This window comes from Notamacropus eugenii, chromosome 5 (genome assembly GCF_028372415.1).
Source record: "Notamacropus eugenii isolate mMacEug1 chromosome 5, mMacEug1.pri_v2, whole genome shotgun sequence".
Lineage (NCBI taxonomy): Eukaryota > Metazoa > Chordata > Mammalia > Diprotodontia > Macropodidae > Notamacropus > Notamacropus eugenii.
The window spans coordinates 256,679,667-256,700,987 of NC_092876.1; the positions used below are offsets into that span (position 1 = coordinate 256,679,667).

The 21,321-nt window shown below is 36.3% G+C and overlaps 1 long non-coding RNA gene across 1 annotated transcript in view; it reads left to right on the plus strand.

The window, feature by feature from the left end:
* Positions 1-21,321, plus strand: part of LOC140505996 (uncharacterized) — a 189,412-nt gene that overhangs the window by 39,643 nt on the left and 128,448 nt on the right. The gene's annotated exons all lie outside the window — the stretch shown is intronic.

The window sequence follows — 21,321 nt, forward strand, 5'->3', positions numbered from 1 at the left end:
TTTGAAAATTAGCATTAGCTCTCCAGGATGGCTGCATTTCCCTGTAATAAATGAGTTACCTTACTTAGTTCCTTTTCAAAGATATGAGGGCTGCCTAAAATCAATATCTTAAACTTTGATTTTAAAAAAGACAATGATACTAGATTATAATTATATAATGACATAGATATAAATCAATTTTATATACTTTATCTTATTTACATTATTATTATCACCACCACTACCACTACCACCTTTCCATAACTTAGCTACCTTACAGACAGCTAGATGGCACAATGGATAGAACACTGAGCTTAAAGTCAGGAAACATGAGTTCAAATCTAGCCTTGCACACTTATTAGCAGTGTGACCATGGTCTCATCACTTACCCACTATCTACCTCAGTTTCCTCAACTGAGGATATGGGATAATAATGGCATCTATCTCCCATGGTTATTTTGAGGATTGAATGAGATAATATTTATAAAGCATAGTGTCTGGCACATAGTAGGTACTGATTAATATTTGTTTCCTTCCTTTTTCCCCTTCCTACAGTGAAAGTAATGCATGAACTATTTATTATTCCTATTTTATAGATAAGGAAACTAAAACTCAGAAAAGTCTTGCCTAAGATCACCCAGAAAGTAGAATAATTGGAATTCTAATCCAGTTCTGTTGATGCTCAATGTCCAATGCTCAGATTGGTGGTACAGTGGATAGAGCTCTGATCCTGGAGTCAGGAAGACCTGAGTTCAAATCCAGACTAAGACACTTGCTTAACCATATGACCCTGGGCAAATCACTTAACCTCTGTTTGTCCCGCTTTCCTCATCTGTAGAATAGGGATAATAGTAGCAACTACTTCACATGGTTAATGCAAGGATCAAACGGCTTAATAATTGTAAAATACTTAACACAGAACCTGACATATAGTAGGTGATACATAAATGTTACCTATTATTATCTGGGAACATCCTTTCTCATCACTGCAACAGAAAAAGATCAATAATCCAATAGTGATAACTCAACATATTGACTTATACAGATACTGGTCATAAAATGGTTCCCAAAAGATTATTTTTAAAGTCTTCATTTTATCACCATGTGTAGGTGCAGCTTTAGGCGCTCGGAAGACTCTGGTATGTTAAGAAATTTTGTTTTCTCGTTCAAGTCTGTGATTTCATCATTTTAGTGATGTTCTTTGTGGGGAAATTCCCTTCACCAATGAAGATCAGCAACTTCTCCTTTTGTGGTTTGTTTGTTTGGTTTTTTTCCAAAAAGAGAAATGCCTCAGGGCTCTAAGAGATCGATGACTTGCCTGAATCACACAGATAGTACTCGCTGAAGGGAGAACTTGAAACCAGGTCTTCTTGTTTCATATGCTAGCTCTCTATCCACTATCCCACATTACCATTTACATCAAGAGTAGAGCTACCTTTATGATTCTTATTTTTATTCCTGAAAACTTGCCTTCCCCTGGATCAGCTTCTCATTTCATCCCCAAATGTAGGGTGCTTCTTAGACTTTGTCCAGTTTTCTCTGAAATGTCAAAAGACTTAGGAAAAGTTTCAGCAGGCTGGATGAATCCCTTGTGGAGGATCTACTGAAGAATATGGATAAAGACTGCATACAATGAGAAGTCATAAATGGATTTTGATCTGCTCCTAAAAAGGAAATGCCCTCATTGATAAAATCAAAGACCTCATGAAGATCAGCAAAAGTTTTGGAAGTATCAGAGTATCTTTAACCAATTGAAATGCATAATGGGAATTTCCTTCTAGGGTTCCCGTCCTTTCTACTTCAGCAAAGAGTTCTATATTGTTAATTAAAGTCACACCCAGAGTATAAATTTCTCTCATTGCTTCACCCTCCCAACTACAACAAAAGATCTTTGGCTAGCATATTAAACTTGTAGTCTTGAGATCCTGGTTTGAGTCATCTAGTCAATGGCACTTAAAAGTTAACAAATGTTTATTAAATACCTATTATATACCAGGCTGAGGAAATTTTTTTAAAAGGCAAAAAGCACCTGCTTCCAAGGAGCTTATGGTCTAATGGTGGAGCTACCATGAAGAAACTATATATGAGCAAGCTACATACAGGATAAATTAGAAATAATCAATGAAGGAAGATCAGGAAAGTTTTCTCATAGAAAGCCAGATTTTAGATGGGACTTGCAAGAAGCCAGGAGGTAGAAATGTGGAGGGAGAGAGAATTCCAGGTATTAGGAATAGCAAGTAAAAATGCCTAGAATCTGGAGATGTCTTGTATAAAGAACAGGAAGGTGACCAGGGTCATCAGATAATAGATTACATTGAAGGGAATAAGTTGAAGGAAAACTGGAAAGGTAGGAAGAGTCTAGGTTGTAAAGAGCTTTAATGTCACACAGAGGATTTTACAGTTAATTCTGGAGATGACTTGAGTCATTGGAATTTATTGAATTGGGATAGAAGGAGCAGTGACATGCTCAAATCTGTGTTTAAGAAAGATTAGTTTGAAAGCTGAATGGATAATAAATTGGAGTGGGGAAAGACTTGTGGCAAGAAGAATCAGCAAGCTAGACATGAAGTGATGAGGACCTGCATCAGGGTGGTAGCAGTATCAGAGGAGAGAAGGGTATATATACAAAAGATATTATAAAGGTGGAACTGACAGAACTTGGCAACAGATTAGAAATTGAATCATTGAGAGAGAGGGATGTGTTGAGGACCTAGGTTGTTCTCCTGGGGGACAGGGAGGAAGGTGGTGTCCTCTACAGTAATAGGGAAGTTTGGAAAGGGGGAGTACTTTGAGAGAAAGATGATGAATTCTCATTTGGACATATGGAGTTTAAGATGTTTAGATGGACCATTCAGTTGAGATGTCCAATGGATAGATAGAGAAGTACAGCAGAGAAGTCAGGACATGATAGATAGATCTGAGAATTATCAGCATAGATATGATAATAGAGCTGATGAAATTACCAAGTGAAACAGTATAGAAGGAGAAGAGAAGAGGGCCCAGGGCAAAACCCTGGGGGACACCTACCTTTAGCAGGGGTAACCTGGAACCATTCTGCAAAGGAGACTAAAAATGAGTGGACAGACATGTAGAAAGAGAACCAAGACTGGAATAGTAGAGTAAGGTCAAAGAAACACAGAGAGAAAGGAGTGACAGTATAACTATGGGACATGGCACAAATAACTTCTCTGAGACTCAGTTTCCTCTTTAAGTAGAATGGAGACAGTAATACTTATACTACTTACCAGATTCGAATTCTTGTGAGGATAAAGGAAAAGATTCACGTGAAGGACACTGTAACTCTAAAGCACTATTCTAAAAATAACCTATTTATATATACAAATGTGGGAACCCACTCTGAAATATGGAAAGAAGGAAATTGGTTAGAGCCTAATATTTGTCTTCTAAAATTCCTTTTACTATTGACAGGAAAAAAATCGTAACTAACAGCCTTTCAAAACCATTTGTGCCCAAGATTAAGAACAAAGATACTTTAAAGACCTTTTTACTCTTTCATCGATCATCTGGCTAGGCACAAAATCATTAGAAATGGATTTTCCTATTCCGATCTCTTGGTAAACATTGGAAAATAGAGACAATATTAGTATCTACTCTTGCCTGAAATGAAAGGTAGGGATAAAATGAATGGCTTTTTGAGAACAGGTATTGGGTACAAAGTTAGAGGTTAGTTTGTACCCTCCATTGTTGGTGAAGTGTGTGTGCAAACCATTTGAGTGCTGTGTGTTCAACACAACAACCTAATGATGGTTCCCATCATTTGAATCTAGCCAGCTTTGCTAAATTGGAGAAAGAAGAGGGAAGTTCCCTAGAACTTATGAAGAAATGTGGGAAGGGAACCTCAAGGTCACCATGTTATCCAGAGATTTCATGAATGGTCTAGCCTGCTTTTTGAAAATAGAGCAATTATTTTGATCCAGATAGCCTACATGAACAAATTTCAAAACTGTCTTGGAAATGTTTGTAGAGATATCAATCCTGTCTAGGAAGGAAATATGTTCCAATGATAAAAACAGTGATCCTTGTAGTCAAATCCTGTCTTTCAGGCTTACTAGTTGTGTGACTTTGGCCAAGTCATTTAACCATCATGTATCTCAGTTTTTTCATCCGTAAAATGAAGGGTTTGGGCAAGAAGGCCTCTCTCTGAAGTCTCTTCCAGGTATAAGACCATAAGAGGAACTGACTCTGTGCTCTTCTCCCAAAATAGATAGGATCATAACATTTGGAATTAGAAGGGTTCTTTGAGATGATGTTATTTAATATGAGTAATTTACATAAGTATTATAATACTCATTTATATCAATACCAATTTATATGAGTAATTAAGGGTCAGAAATGTGAAAGAATTTGCCCAAACTCACATTGATAGTAAGTGGCAGAGCTGTGACATAAAAGTAGGTTCTAAAAATTCAGTCATGCAATTTCTGAGCTAGAAGGAATCTCAGAAATCACCAAAACCTATCATTTTAAAGATGAAGAAATTAAGAAACAGAGAAGATAAATGACTTGCCCAGGGTCATAGAGATGGTAGGTAACAGAGCAGAGATTTGAAATTCAAATACATTGTTTTACCAACTAGTCCATGACGTCCCATTTCCAAACCAAAGGTACTAAGCTAGGACAAGAACCTAGGAAAGTCAAGTAAATGTATGCCTCTAACTGGAATTTAGGGATCAAGGATGTTTAGAGAGGAGGGAGAGATGAAAGTCTGGGAGGCAGGAGCTAGGGCTCAAAAGAAGCTGATTTAGGGTCACTATGTCCTAAGGAACATGAGTAGACCCTTCATTCTTCACACAACCAATTCAGACCAAATTCATGTCCCAGCAGTACTCTACTTAAGTTTCACTAGCTTTGTAATTAGTTTGGCTGAGTTGTGTGATTTTTTGGTCTTTCATTATAATTAGATAAATCTGTAAGTGCAACATTTAGACTTTCTTTCAACAAACTTTTATTTCAGCTAAAAATAAACTAGAGTATACTACCATAACAATAATTGCTCAGTGGAAGACCCTAATCCTTCCTCCAAAATATTCCATCAGCGTATTTCTGGTTGATTTTTTCTATTCTAACCCAAAGATATTTAATTGGAGGTAATTAAGGGCAGCCCTCCTCCCCATATTATGCTACCCTTTGGGCCCAATGATTATGTGACCCATCAATGTTGAATCATTGATACTTAAGTAAAGTTACCATTAGTATGAAGTCATGGAATGGTGTCTATAGACCCTCCTCTGGTTTCAGGAAAGGCTGTTAAAGATAAGACAGGGTGGTAATTACCATAGTTCTGTATTTAATCAGTGCAGATTTAAGATGGCTATTAGTTTGTGAGGTGTTCATTGTATTGCAAAGGAATATGAAATGCTACTGTGTAGTTAGAAATGCCTGTTTGAGGAGTTGTTCAAGGTGAAATTTCCCAGGAATGAAACTCCCCAAATCCTTCAAAGTTTGTCCAAAGTCTTTGAAAACTCACATCACCCAATATATCTAATCTTTTTTTGACTGGGTCAACATATCTTCAAATGAGAAAAGTAAGCCTCATAGAAGCTAATCAAGTTCCCCTAGATCACCTATGTAGCTTAGCTCTAATTCTTTATACAACGGGTAACAGTTAGTTTGTGGCATATAGGAGTAGCTATATATTTTCAGGTATGAGAAGATGCAAAGAAAAAAGACTGAGCACTAAGCTGACTAGCAGGAAAAATCAATAGACATAGCATGAATCCATGGTATTCACAAATTATTAAAGAACTCAGAGGTATATAGGAAACACATAGTGTCAAAGTATAACAATATTAAAAATGCTTTTGGAAGCATCCAGTGCAAATAATCAATGGGATTTATTATGATTTCCTTCAAATAAAATACTGCTCAGACAACTCCTTCAATTGTTAAATATACTGTATACATAACTACTTAGATACATGACTGTGTACACACACATAAATATATCTCTATGCACATGTGCATCAACAAGGACAGCCTGTGTAAATTTAATATCTGTGAAAAAGTAGTGGAAAGTAGCATGCTTGCCAGCAGACAAGAAAAGGCCAGTCAGTTTAGTTTTCTTCTCTACCCACAGAATGTGTTTCAACATTGGCCAGAACAGATCATAAAGAATAGAGGTTCAATCATGGCACCCATTCTGCCTTTGCCAGTTCCACTAGAGATGCCAACAAAGCTGAACAAGAAACTGGTGGCCAACTAGTTTTTGGAACAACTAATGTCACATATTCTGAGCCAGATTTTTCCAGAACCTATCCTGTACTTTAGGACTTTAGGAGATAGGTGGATACTAAAGCTCTATTTATGGCAGTTTAGAAAATATTAAATGTAACATGGGGATGCTACCACAAAATAATTGTTTATCATCTGTTCGTTAAAAAAGAGGAAATGGTAACTAAAAAAGTTTAGTTTGTCTAGCTATTTGGGAGAAAGGAAAAGTTAGTAGCTATGAACTATTAACTTGGTTACCCTAGGATCTAGATCTTATTAAAAGGAACCTAGAAATGATCAGATAGCAGTTTTTTTATTTAACAAATATTTTTTGAGTGAGTCCCTAATCTGTTCGAGACATCGTGCTTATTAGATACGGAAAGAAGCACCGGGGGGAGGAGAGAAGGAAGTTGTTTTCTTTTTAAAGGGATAAAATGAAGTTGGAAGGAGCCACAGTAAGAAGCCAAAATCACTTTTCAAATAATAGCTAATATATTTTAATCTATCAAATTAAACCAGCAATAAGCTAATTAAAGGTAATAAATAGAAGCTAAGGGTGAATTGAAACATTTTATCTGGAGGAAAAGTTAAGTCGAGTGACAGTTGAAAACAATTGTAGCTAGTAATATAGAAGTCCCTACCTGTACTGATTGGGGATGAGGGGTGGGAAACCATATCCTGAATTATGTCTTTGTAATAATTGCCTGATGATCTTGTTATGCTGACCTGTAAAAGTAATGTTCTAAGTGAAATGGGTGACTGTCACCCCACTAAGAATCTATGATTTTCTTCCTAACAGGAGGGATAAATAAGATATGGCTACAGTGTGATCTGTTGCAGATTGGTGGCTTCTAAAATGCTTTGTAAATAATAATACATACTTCTGACCGCATTTGAAAGCTGCCTAAAATAAAGCACTTGGACCATGGAGTACCTTGGCTACTAAAAAAATATTTCTATTCAACAGTCCTCTTGGCAAATATGATCCCACTGTAAGTGTTTAATTTCCAGTGTTAGATTTTTTTAAAGGTTATTTTATAATCTTTCAGATGATATTTTTTTACCAATAGCAGTAAAAACTAAAGGCAGTACCAAGGCAGACTGTCCAGTCATATTATCTACTGTTCAAAGCACCTATTCAGTTACTGGTGGACAACTCCACCTGACTATTTTTATAACGTCTTAAGTAGTTCGTCTGCCTGGCAGGGACAGCAAAGGGGCCAATTCGGTTAATAGATCACCAGAGAAAGGAAAGCAATGGCTGACAGTGGTGAAGATTTCTTCTCTGAGAGTCCGTAGTTCCTTTCCAATGTAAACTCTACAGTCAAAGAACTGCTGTCTCTGTGGAATGAAGTCAATCTGGAAACTGAAACAACTTCTAACCACAAATCCCTGGAAGAGGCCAAAAGCTCACCCTGTGTTCTGTGAAATATGTGCACAACATATTTCATCTAAATTTACAGTCACCTTGGAAAAATATACATTATTATACTCCTTTTGTTCTGACCAAAGCCATATTTTCTACCAGTGATTCATTTTCTGAAAAAAAAAAAAACAAAACAAAACAGAAAACAAAATAAAAAACAGCTGAAAGGAACAAAAGAGAGATTTTTGTGGCTTCCCTTTTTCCCCCTTTCTTCCCCTTACTGTTACGCAATGTTTATGCCATTAGGTCTGCCCTCAGTTGGAGGGATGACCCCTACAGTTATGTGCTGCAGACCTTCTCCTGAAGGAAACATGAACAACTTTCAGACTCTGCAGTTCTGTTTAGACTGGCCTCTGATCTTCTAAGTCTTAAAGTCAAAATGATGGTCAGGCAGAACTCTTAACCTCAAATGATGACCCTTCAGCTGAAGCATTAGAAGTTATTTTTCAGGCTAGAGATGACCTCTTTTTTTTTTTAGGAGGAACAGCAATTTGATTTTTTTATAGAGATTGAAAAAGAGATTAAGACAAACTACCAAAGATATGAAAAGTCAAACAAAGATCATTATATTTGATCTTAGAAGTAATAGGGAGGGAAAAAAATAAGTAATAGGGAACTACGTGGGCTTATGGAGTAGGGGAATAATATCTTCAAATCTATTTTTAAGAAAATAATTTCATAAGTTCTATTAAGAATAGATTGGCATGGGAGGAAACTTGAAACAAAAAGACTAATTAGGAAGTTATTGCAAAAATTCATATAAGATGTGATGATAGTCCAAAGTAAAGTGGTGGCTAAATGAGTACAAAAATGAGGAAGGGTAGAAATGACACATGTGGTATAGATGATAATGGCAAGGTTTGGTAACAGACAAGATAAATGGCCCGAGAAATAATGAGAAGTCCAGGATAATGTTGTTATGAACCTGAAAGAATGAATGCATGGTAGACTCAACAGAAATAAGGAAACTAAAGATCGCCTTTTGAGGCAGACAGTTTCCAGATGGCTTCTCAAGCTAGTTTTGGAAAATTACTTAGAAAAAATAAGGAAATTTTATCTCCCTAAATCTGGAAGAACACATTTAGATTTTCCTTTGTCCTTACACTCTTAAATGCTAGTCTTTCAATGAATCACAAGAATACCTATCCATTCTCTTCATCTTTACTTACTCAATACCATTCTCAGCAGGTAGCAGAGGGATCAGAAGTAGAGAAAAGTATCTGTAAAACATAGTGAACAGGAATTATTCCACTTTTCTGTCACTTATATCCACTTCTTTTATGATAGCTGGGGGTAGGTTTGGAGATGTTCTTTTCTTCTACTAAAGCAAATAACATAAAAAGAGAAATATTACATGAAATAAGAATGAAATTCATTTTCCCCTTATTATTACACCTCCCACCTTCATGTCTTTGAAAGAGCTATACTCCATATCCAGTAGTGCTACCTACTTACCACTACCTTACAGAATCCCTAGCTTCCTTGAAGAGCTGGCTTGAGCCATTTCTTTCAGGAGGCCATTCCTGATGCCTAGTTATTAGTATCCCATTCTGAATTTATTTTCTATTTACTTAGCATGTATATTTACTTTGTATAGACTGTGTATTTTACTTCTTATATATTTTTCTATGTATATAATCTTTCCTCATGCAATAAATTTTGCTTTGGAACAGACTATCTAGCTTTTATCTTTGTACTCCTATCACCTAGTTCAGTTCCTTGCACATGGTAGTAGCCTCATAAATATTTGTTCAATTGGATTGAATTATTAATTCTTCAAATCTAGTCCAATAAACAATTATAAATAACTATCTAGTTTTTTATTGCATTTTCCTGTTTTCAAGTACTTTAAGGTTTTCTTTTGCAGTATTGTAGTTATCATATATTTTTTCTGCTTACTTCATTCTGCATCTGCTCATACAGTTCTTTCCAGATTTTTCTAAATTCATCCTTTCCATCATTTCTAATGGCACATTGGACCATCAAAATCACACATGGAGAGCTAGCCCTTCACTAACTCTTCTGAAAGATAACAATATCTTCCTTTTTTAAATTTCTTTTGCTCTCAAAATCTGTTCCTCAGTGTTCTCTGTTTTATGTAGTTAAGTCAGATTTCTTCAAGTAGATGGTACAAGTTGTGAGTATTAAGGTAACTGAGTGCATAAACTACACATGAAATGTCTGTCATTTTCCATCTTAATCTCCTTTTTGTCAAGTACTGAATCTTACACATAGTTATCATATAAGAAAAGAATTGAATTGAAATAAACTGCTTTATAGATTATGATAAAGCCTTCCCTTTGTCTCTAGAAAGAGAGACAGAGATAGAAAACTTCAATATAGGTTGATGGTAAAGTCTAGGACTACTAGTCCATGAGGATATTACTCCTTTTTACCTTTATTACTCCATTCACTCCTTTTGAACAAATACTCAGAACACAGTAACCATCAGCTTATCTTTATTTAGATACAAACCCTCTTATAAAACTATGAGAGCAAATAAACAAAGTTTAAGAGAGCAAGAAACTTAATGCCAACTCTCCAGCAAGTGATGAGGCAGGAGATGGAGGAGGAAATAAAGAGGAGATGAATTCATCAGGTCTCAGCAGCACCAATAGTCAGGGAAGTTGCAAAATTCTGTCTGGACAGATTTCTCCCTAAGTGAATCAATCAATGAGCCAAACAGGACTTTAGATGTCCATGATTATATGCAGGTTGGAGTTATGCCCTTCACTTGCAATATGCTGGCTGCTGCTGCTGGTGCTTTTCTGCCCTTCTCTCACCCTCATCTTCTCAGGCGGCTTCTCCCCTCCATCATAACTTCTGCCTCCCATTATCCTTCCATCTCTCGTTCTTGCTAAGAAAACTTTATTTCCCCTCAGTCCCTTTACTTATACGTTCAACCCTTCCAGGGCAAGACCGTGTCTTCCTTTCTATCTCTCACAATTAAACTAGCACATCAGTGAGCCGATAGTAAGTGCTCAAACTATATTCATGCCGTTCTTACCTCCACTTTGAGGCAGAGTGGCAAAGCATTTCTAATGGTCCACAGAAGTCAAGATGTTCTGGTGGAGTTATAAGAGGCACATTGAAGAGGAAGGCAGAAAGATATGTTTATATTCTTCTTCTAGAATTAAAGGGGAGTAGGCTTGCACTTATCTCAAAAAGCAGTAAAGTGGTTTAGTAGATAAAACACAGGGACTAGAATCAGCAACATTGCCTGATTATATCAATTTATCACTCTCTATCAGGTGGTGGATAGTGTATATCATCATTCGACCCTTGGAAGCACATGGTCAGTATATATATATAAATATACACACACACACACACACACATATACATATGTATATAGATATACACAAGGGCAGCTAGTTAGTGCAACAGATAGAGCACCAGTGCAGGAGTCAGGAGGACCTGAGTTCAAATCTCACCTCAGACACTTGACACTCACTAGCTGTGTGACCTTGGGCTAGTCACTTAACCCCAACTGCCTCATCCTGGGTCATCTCCAGTCATCCTGATGAATATCTGGTCACTGGATTCTCTGGAGGAGAAGTGAGGCTGGTAACATTGCACAGCCTTCCCTCATTCAAAACAAAGTCAAGTGCAAGTCATGTCATTATTTCTCTGATGGCATGGTCTTCTTTGGCAATGAAGGATGAACACACATCATAATTCTTACAGCTTTCAAAGTTATTTGTCTTTACAGTGTTATTATTATTTAACTATTCTGGTTATGTTCAATTTATTCTTCATCAGTTTATAAAAATCTTGAAATTTTTCATTTTTATAATACTGATGTCATAGTAAAAATTGTCCCTTAGGTTCTGTTTACTTTACTCTTCATCAGTTGATATGTCTCTTTTGAAATAATCTATTTCTTCATTTCTTGCAGCCCAATAATATTCCATTATATTCACTTCCTACAATTTGTGTATGCATTTTCCAGAAGAAGGATACTCTCCTTGCCCCTACCCAAGTTTTTAATTTTTAACTACCATAGGAGTTGATTGATTTGGGGGGTAGGAGGGCAATAGGCCTAATAGTGGCATAACTGAGTCAAAAGGTATGCACAGTTGAATGACTTTGGGGCCATAACTCCAAATTGCTTTTACACTAAGTCATATCTTCATTAATGCTGCACTAGGAAATCTGTTTTTCTGCATCCCCTCCAACAATTGTCATTTCCCTCTCATCATCTTTGCCAGTATTTATGGATGTGAATTTCAGAGTTACTTTAATTTGCATTTCTCTAATTATTAGTGATGTGGTGCACATTTTCATATGGCTACTGATAGTTTAGATTTCTTCTGAATACATACTGGGAAATGGTTCTTAGTCTTAAAAATTTGAATAAGCTCTTTATACAAGGTATAAAACTTGTGAGAGAAATGTGCTATATTAATTTTTCTAGTTACTTGTTTCCCTTCCAATTTTTACTATAGTAAATATTTTGTGCAAAAACTTTTAAAATTTTATATGATTAAAATTGTCCATTTTATCTTGTGTGATCTTCCCTATTGCTTATCTAGTCACACACTCTTCCCCTATTCGGATATCTGTAAAATGCTTTCTTCCTTGCTCATCTAATTTGTTTATTATTTGACCTTTTCTATACAGGCCATACATTCATTTGGAGTTTATGTTGGCATACGATATGAGACGTTGGTCTAAATCTAATTTTCCTTAGACTTCTGTAGAGCTTTCTTGGCAGTTTTTTTTTTTTTCGGTGTGCCATTCCCCTAGTACTAAGGTCTTTGGATTTATCTTTCAGTCTTTGGCTTTTCAGTTATTGTGCTTGTTTCTTTCTCCATTTACTGTATTTAATCTATTATGCTAATTGACCTCTCTTTTTAAAAACCAGTATCAAGTCATTTTAAGCATCCCTGCTTTGTTATAAAGTTTAAGATCTTGCACTAATAGACACCTTTTCTTCCTATTTCTTTTATTATTATCCTTGAGATTCTTGGCCATGTGTTCTTTCATATGAATTTTGTTATTTTTTTCTAGCTCTATAAAATATTCCTTTGGTAATTTGATTAGGAAAGCCTTGAAGGATATTATTTTCAGTTATGCTGGCTTGACCTACCCAATAGTAATTAATGTTTCTCCAATGGTTTAGGTCTGTCTGTTTTTACATAGTGTTTTATAGTTGGATTCTGGATGTATTTTGACAGATACATTACTAAATACTGTATAGCTTCTATAGTTCTTTAGAATGAAATTTATCTTTTTAGCTATTTTTGCTTTTGTTTTTGTAAAATACAGGAGTGCTAATGATATATGTGAATTTATTTTATATCTTGAATTTTTTACATTCATTTTAGTTGATTCTAAAGTCCTTTAAATATACCATCATATGATAATAACAATTACAATGATAATTATAACAATAATAATCATGGCAAGAATTTATATAATACTTTAAGGTTTACAAAGCACTTTTAAAACATATTCATTTTTAACATTTTTCTAAAATTTTGAGTTTCAAATTCTCTTCATTCCTCCCTATGACTCCCTCACCCACTGAGAAAACAAGCAAAATTATACCAATTATATATGTGAAAATCATGTAAAACATATTTCCATGTCAGTTATATCACAAAAAAAGAAAGAACTAGAAAGTGAGAAAATTATACTTCAATTCATTCTTTCTCTAGAGGTCATTTCTTTCATTTAACAAGGTGGATAGTACTTTTCATCATGAATCCTTTAGAATTTTCTTGGATAATTTGAGTAGCTAAGTCTATCACAGTTGAACATTACAATATCACTGTTACCATGTATAGTGTTCTCCTGGTTCTGTTCACTTCACTTTGTATCAGTTCACATAGGTCTTCCCATGTTTTTCTGAAACCATTCCCCTTGTCATTTCTTATAGCACAATAGTATTCCATCCCAGTCATATCCCACTAGGCTTTCAGCTATTCCCCTCGATATCCAATTCTTTGCCACAACAAAAAGTTGCTATAAATATTTTAGGTCCTTTTCCTTTTCCTTTGATCTATTTGGGGTACAGGTCTAGTAGTGTTACTGCTGGGTCAAAGGGTATGCACAGTTTTATCATCCTTTGGGCATAGTTTCAAATTCTTCTTCAAAATGGCTGAACCAGTCCACAGTTCCACCAACAATTCATTAGTGAGTTTTCCCTCAAACCTTCCAGCATTTGTCATTTCTGATAAGCATGAGGTGGTAACTCAGAGTTGCTTTCATTTGTTTTTCCCCAATCAATAGTGATTTAGAATTTTATGACTATGGATAGCTTTGATTTCTTCTTAAAGCACTTTTCAAATATTATATTATTTTATCCTCACAATGACCCTGAGAGTTAGGTACCATTATTATTTCCATTTTCTAGACAAGGAAATCAGTGGTTACTAAAGTTTAAGTGACTTGTCCAGTATCACAGTGTCTGAGGCAGGATCAGCATTCTACCCACTGTGTCTCCTAGCTGCCTGCAAACGATGATATTTTTGTTTCCTCTGACTTTTCTTATACCTTCAACTCTTGACCTTGTAATTGCTATAGCGAGTGTTTCTAGCATAATGAAATACAGCAGTGGTGATGATGGGAATTCTTCCTTTACTCTAGATTTCATCAATAAGGTCTTTAGCTTTTCTCTGCTCTGCTTTTTATAGACAACAGTAAACAATTTCCATATAACAGAAAGACAATTTTATTGGTCTATGTTTCAGATGAGGAGCTAGAGTTAGTGTCACCTCAACTCTTGATTGGTTCATAAAATTTATGAGGCAATTGGATTAGGGTCTTCTCAGCAACTCCCTCATTACAGTATCATGGGAAGATAGGATAAGTGAGCATGGTTCACCACTGTTTTATTCAGGCTACTTGCCCCGTATTCAAGGTTAAAAACAAAGTTTTAAAATGAAGCCACCCAGACTGAAAGCAGAGATAGCTGACTCTGCCCACCCTTACCTATTCTATTTTCCCTGTTACACTCCTCTCTATTCATCCCTTATTCCTATGCTCTCCTATTTCCCTTTTGAGTTTAATGTATTTCTATACCAAAGTCTGTGTGTTATTATGCTCAGTCTCTTTACTCAGTTCACATGAAAGTAACACTCAAGGGATGCCCAATCTCCCCTCTCCTTCCTCTACAACCATATTCTCATCTATGCCCCTCTGTGATGCTAAATGATTTTCCTCTCCTTCCTCCATCCTTCCCCAGAATACTCCTACCATTAGAACAGAACAAAATCACTTCACAGACTTTTTGCCAATTTTAATCTTTCTTTATGATTCTTCAAAGATTGTAAGAAAGTATTTGTTTCTTATCTCCCTCACTTATTCCTTTTCAATTAATAAATATGTGTACCTTCCTGTTTCTTTTGGCATCTGCACTTCGATTTTTAAAAATTTACCCAGTTCTGGTCTTTTGATCAGGAATACTTGAAAATCCTCTATTTCATTGAAGATCAATTCTTGTCTTCAATAGGATAGTACTTACCTTTGCCAAACAATCTTTCTTGGTTGTAAGCCTATTTCTCTGTTGTTTTGTAACATGATGTTCCAACTTTTTTCCTTTACTGGCAGCTGCTACAACCTGGGTTATTTTATCAGTCAGTCAATAAGCATTTATTAAGCACTTTCTATGTGTCAGGCATTATGCTAAGCGGTAGGGATATAAATATAAGCAGAAAAATAATAGTGTCTGTCTTCATGGTGCTTACATTCGAATAGGATGGAGGGAATTTTTACAACTAGTGTCTATGATAAAGGCCTCATTTCTAAAATATATAGAGAACTGAGTCAAATTTACAAGAATACAAGTCATTCCCCAATTGATAAATGGTCAAAGGATATAAACAGGCAGTTTTCAGAGGAAGAAATTAAAGTTATCTATAGTCATATGAAAAAATGCTCTAAATCACTATTAATTAGAAAGATGTAAATCAAAACAACTCTGAGGTACCACATCACACTTATCAGATTGGCTAACATGACAAAACAGGAAGATGATAAATGTTGGAGAAGATGTAGGAGGGTTGGAACACTAATTCATTGTTGTTGGAGCTGTGAGCTGGCCCAGCCATTCTGGAGAGCAATTTGGAACTATGCTCAAAGGGCTACAAAAATGTGCATACCTTTTGACCCAGCAATATCACTTCTAGGGCTGTATCCCACAGAGATCATAAAAATGGGAAAAGGTCCCACCTGTACAAAAATATTTATAGCAGTTTTTTTTTGTTTTTTGTTTTTTGTTTTTTTGTGTGGTGCCAAGAACTAGAAATTGAGGGAATACCCATCAGTTGGGGAATGGCTGAGCAACTTGTGGTATGTGGATATAATGGAATACTATTGTGCTATAAGAAATGATGAACAGTCAGACTTCAGAAAAACCTGGAAAGATATATGACCTGATGCGGAATGAAATAAGAAGAACCAGGAGAACATTATATACAGTAACAGCCAGGGTGTGAGGACTGTTTCTGATAGACTTAACCCATCACAGCAATGCAAGGACCTAAAACATTCCCAAAGGACTCTTGAGGCAAAATGCCATCCACATCCAGAGAAAGAACTATGAAATTGGAACACAGAATGAAGCAGACTATTTTCTCTTGTGCTATGTTTTGGTTTGGTTTGGTTTTTCTCATGGTGTCTCCCATTCGTTTTAGTTCTTCTATGCAACATGATTAATGTGAAAATGTGTTTAATAAAGAATGTATGTGTAGAATCCATACAAGATTGTATGCCATCTCAGGGAAGGAGGGGAAAGGAAGGGAGATAAAATTTAAAATTTATGGAAGTGATTGTTGAAAACTGAAAACAAATTAATTAAATTTTAAAAAATGAATAGGGTCAGGGAAAGGAAATTAAAGAGGGTATTTGAGGGAAGTTACCTGAGCAGGTACATGGTAGACTGAGTCTAGCATGTCAGGAATGGAGCCTGAAAAGGAATGAAGACATGGCTGGCTTGAGCACTTTCCTTAAAATGGAGGTTCCAGGAGAAACAAAGCCAGTGAAAGGAAGGAATAGTTTTCATTTATACTCTCTTGAAATATAGTATCCAGACTCTTTTTTAGATTATGATTTTCAAATGGTCTGATAATTGTTGGGTTATCTCTTCTTGACCTATTTTCCAGGGTAGTTGCTTTTTATATAAAATTTCTTAATTTTTTTCTTTTCAAATTTTGTAAAATTCGTTTTGAGTTACTTTCTGTTTGACCCATTTTAATTTTTTAGGGTTGTCAGTTCTTGAAAGGGGTTCTAAGGTGTCAATCTTCCTTATCCACTTGTGGTAATAAAACCTAGAAACAAAATGCATCTCCAGTGACTGGGAACAACTGGTTTTTCCCAATTAAGATATATTGTATGGATATCATAGAATATTATTACTCCATAAGAAATACCAAATTTGAGGAATTCAAAGAAACATGGGACTACTTATATGAACCAGTACAAAGAGATAAGAAAGACCGCATACAAGTGACTAAAAAAATTATAAACCAAAGCAACACTAAAAGGCAATTGGATTCATTACTTATAGTGATCAACATTGTCCCCAAGAAATAGATGACACGCTTCTTTGCAGTCTTTGCTGGAGCATCTTCCATGTTCTTTCCATTAAGCTTTATCTTGGCTCCTGGGCAGCTAGGTGGTACAGAGGATAGAGCACCAGTGCAGCAGTCAGGAGGACCTGAGTTCAAATCTCATCTCAGACACTTGGCACTCACTAGCTGTGTGACCTTGGGCAAGTCACTTAACCCCAACTGCCTCATCCTGGGTCATCTCCAGTCATCCTGATTCAGATGGCCACTGGTCACTAGATTCAGATGACTCTGGAGGAGAAGTGAGGCTGGTGACCTGCACAGCCCTCCGTCACTCAAAACAAATTCAAGTGCAAGTAATGTCATCATTTCTGATGGCATGGTCTCCTTCAGCAATGGACGAACACACATCCTGGATCCTATTAGCAGACATAACCTGGATGAAGATTCAACCAAGGAGAGTGAAGAGTGGTCAGATAAAGAGGAGGAGAATTAGGAAAGAGTAGCGCCATAAACCTAGAAAGGCAAGAGTATCAAATGTCAAAGGCTTCAGAGAGGTGAAGGAAAAGAACTGAGAAAAGGCCATCAGATTTGGCAATTAAGAGACAGTAACTTTCTGTTCAGAAACAAGACTTCAAAAGAAGTAGAGACATCTATTATAGATAGCCTGCTCAAGGAATTTAGCCTCAAAAGGGAGGAGAGATATGAGTCTAGTAGTAGTAGAGGTCAGTGGATCAAATGGGGATTTTTTGAGGATGAGGAAGATATGGGTATGTTTGTAGGCAGTAGGGAAGCAGCCAGTAGACAAGGAGAGGTTGAAGATCAGTGAGAGAAGAGAGATGATAGAAGGGGCAATATGCTGAAGAAGATGAGATAGAATTTCCCTTGTACCTGTGGAGGGGTTTTCTTTGCAAGGAGTCAGGCCACCTGATTATGTGATATAGGAGTACAGGAGAAAATAGTAGCAGAAGGCATCTGATTGATGTGAAATGAGGAGGTGAGAAGAGGTACCTATTGATGAATTGTCTCTTTTTTTTTCCAGTAAAATATGAGACAGAGTTTTAAGCTGAGAGAGTGGGAGGAGGAGAAGTCATGGGAGTTTGAGATGGGACGAAAAGACTTGAAGAGCCACTGTGGTCAGTTGGACAGTAGGATAATTAGGGAGGTATAAAAAGATTGCCTTGCTATAATGAGAGCCTAATTGAGATTATGTAATATAGATTTGTAGTAGACCCAGCATGATTTTGAGATTTTCCCAAGCTTTGTTCAGTGTGTGTGTGAGAGAGAAGGCAACAGAATGTGGAAGTGATCCAAGATCATTACTTTGCAGGGCAAATTTGGTGATATGAGAAGGGGCAAGGAATTTAAAACACTACAGAACTACTGGTTCACCAAGAGATAAAGATTGGGAAGGCAGGACAGTATAGCTAATACAGAGGTGATGGCCTGTTAACCTTACCTAACTACCTTTTGTTTAACAAACCTGGACTTATTTTGTCTCTATATACTTACACATTGCTTTTTTTCCCCCAACAGTAATGTATAGCTTTGAGAACTGGATTGTAAGGAAAGCTGATCACCGCAGACACTTTTGAATTGTGGTACTGGTGGGAACTTTTAAGAGTCCCTTGGTCAGCAAGGAGGTCAATACTTAAAAGAAATTAGTTCAGGCTATTCACTTCAAGGTCAAATCCTGAAGCTGAAGTTTAAATACTTTGGCCACATAATAAAAAGGTGAGACTCACTGGAAAAGATCCTGATGTTGGGAAAGATTGAAGACAAAAGAAAAAGGGGATGGCAGAAGATGAGATGGATAGATAGCATCAGGGAAACAATGGATATGAACTTGAACAGACTTTGAAAGATAGTGAATAACAGAAGGGTGTGCTATGGTCCATGGCGCTAGAGTCAGACATGACTGGATGACTGAACAACAACATACACGTTGCTTCTCCAGATTGAATGCAAGCTCTTTGAAAGAGCTTTTCATTTCAAGAGAGATAATCTAACCTTGGTTAAAAGCTTTTTCCTAAGTAAATGTATAGAAATCTATTAAATGAAAACAGGCTAAACCAAAAAACTACTGACTTTAAATTTGAAATTAATTTAATATTTTTTTCTAGACTGGCTTGTGTATGTATATGGACATATGAACCACAAAAGCATAAATCAAGAAGTGACTAATTCAAGCACTTAACTAGGTAATTCAAACCAGCAAAATCATCTTGCCCACAGTATATATTACAGATGAAATAATTTAGAATCAAAATGGATAATTTACTCATTTCTACATATTGAGTGTAAAAAAACCTCAGAGACAACTTTGCTGGTTTGAATTACCTAGTTTTCTTTAAAACTTGCATAAGATTTCCCCTTATTCGTGCCACTCTACCTATCCTATATACATTGTCTTTCTAAATTAAAGTCTAATTTAATGCCAAAGTAAAAACTATCTCCCAATATCCCAAACCCACTTCCCCCACACCAACCTCTGTCCAACAAAATGCAGAGAATGGAAAAGATTTTCTGGATGCACAATGGCTTTCCTCCACTTCAATCCTTCTTCCTTGTTTGTAGACTAGGAAGAAGTCCTAGATGTGATGAATAGTGGATAAGCCACCAGACTTCGAGTCAGGAAGACTTGGGTGTTAATTCCACTTCTGACACTTAGCATCTCTATGACTTGTTTGCATAGTTGTGAGACTCTAAAGAGATAATAAACCTTACATGATTATACAGCTATCAATTTTTCTCACTATGCCCATCACTCTCCTACCTCCCTAATTTAGATCATGATGTTCAGTTCTAATAAAGGTCTCTAGTAAAGGTAAAATGGGGTCTAGACCCTGTTTTAAAGATAATCTCTGAGTTTCAGTTACTTGCACATGCAAGTATCATTGCTGGGATTCAAACCCATGTCTTCTAATCTTGTACTTGATCACATTATATTGCTACTATTTCCAAGTACAAAACCCACTAAAACACGAACTGGGTTTACTGCAAAACCACTCTAATGTAACTTCCTCAATTTCATGGGACCAAGCAAGTGTCTGCCATTTGTAATTTACTTCCAGAATAATTTGACTAGATTGAAACATGGCATTGTAAAGCATGCTAGACTGAGAGAACATGGAATCAAATCCTGCAGGAGGAGGACTAGGAGTGTCATGAAAAGTTAGAGTATCAAAGGGAGAAGAGAGTGATACACAGTGTCAAAAGCTGCAAGAAAGGTCAAGAAGGATGAGGACTGAGAAAAAGCCATTAGACTTGGCAATGAAGAGCTTCTGTTGAAGAGGCTGTGTAAGCCAGCAGAATTAAGAAGGCAGTAAGAAGGAATTGAAAATTCCAACTACTGACATTCTCCTCAAAGGAATTTAGCCACAAAAGGGAAAAGAGATACAAGACTAGAGGTAGCAGGGATGGATGAGTCAAGTGAGGGTTTTATTTTTTGTTTTTTAAGATGGGGCAGACATGGGCATATTTTTAGGCAGTGGGGAAGTAGTCAATAGAAAAGAGAAACTGAAGATTTATTACAAAGTAGGGATGATAGAGGGGACAATCTGCTGGAAAAGCTGGGATGAAACTGGATCACTTGTGCAGGTACAGAGGTTTGCCTTGGTAAAAAAAAGCTACTTCTTCATGAAGATGAGTGAAGTAGATAGTGGTAGAAAGCATCTGAGTGACACAAGAAGGAAGTAATAAGAGGAAGTTCTTGGCAAATGCCCTCAAATACTTTAATGAAATATTAGGCAAAGTTCTTATAAGTCACTCACTAGTAGATAATGCCAAAAGATCATATCCTCTTAATTTTTATCACCCTAGCCTGGACAATCAACCATGTCCTCATCACCTGGGCTCCACCTACCTACATTTGTCTGAGTGACCTCTGTGTGTCCATGCACATGAACATAAAGAGGGCAAAAATAGAACCATCCCACTAAAGTTGTCTTATTATAAAGCAGTTAAAAGTTTCTTCTGTGAAAAATTTGTTGAAACAAATCTATGGCAAACACTCCATGGAAGTGCTAAAGAAGAAGCATTTTGGAAACATTTTTTATACAGAAATATTTATTACAAAGATTTCTTTTTACAACAAAGTAAATCACATGGTCATATTGTAGGAAAAATGAAAAAGGAAGAAGGAAAAGATTAAACATTAAAACACACAAA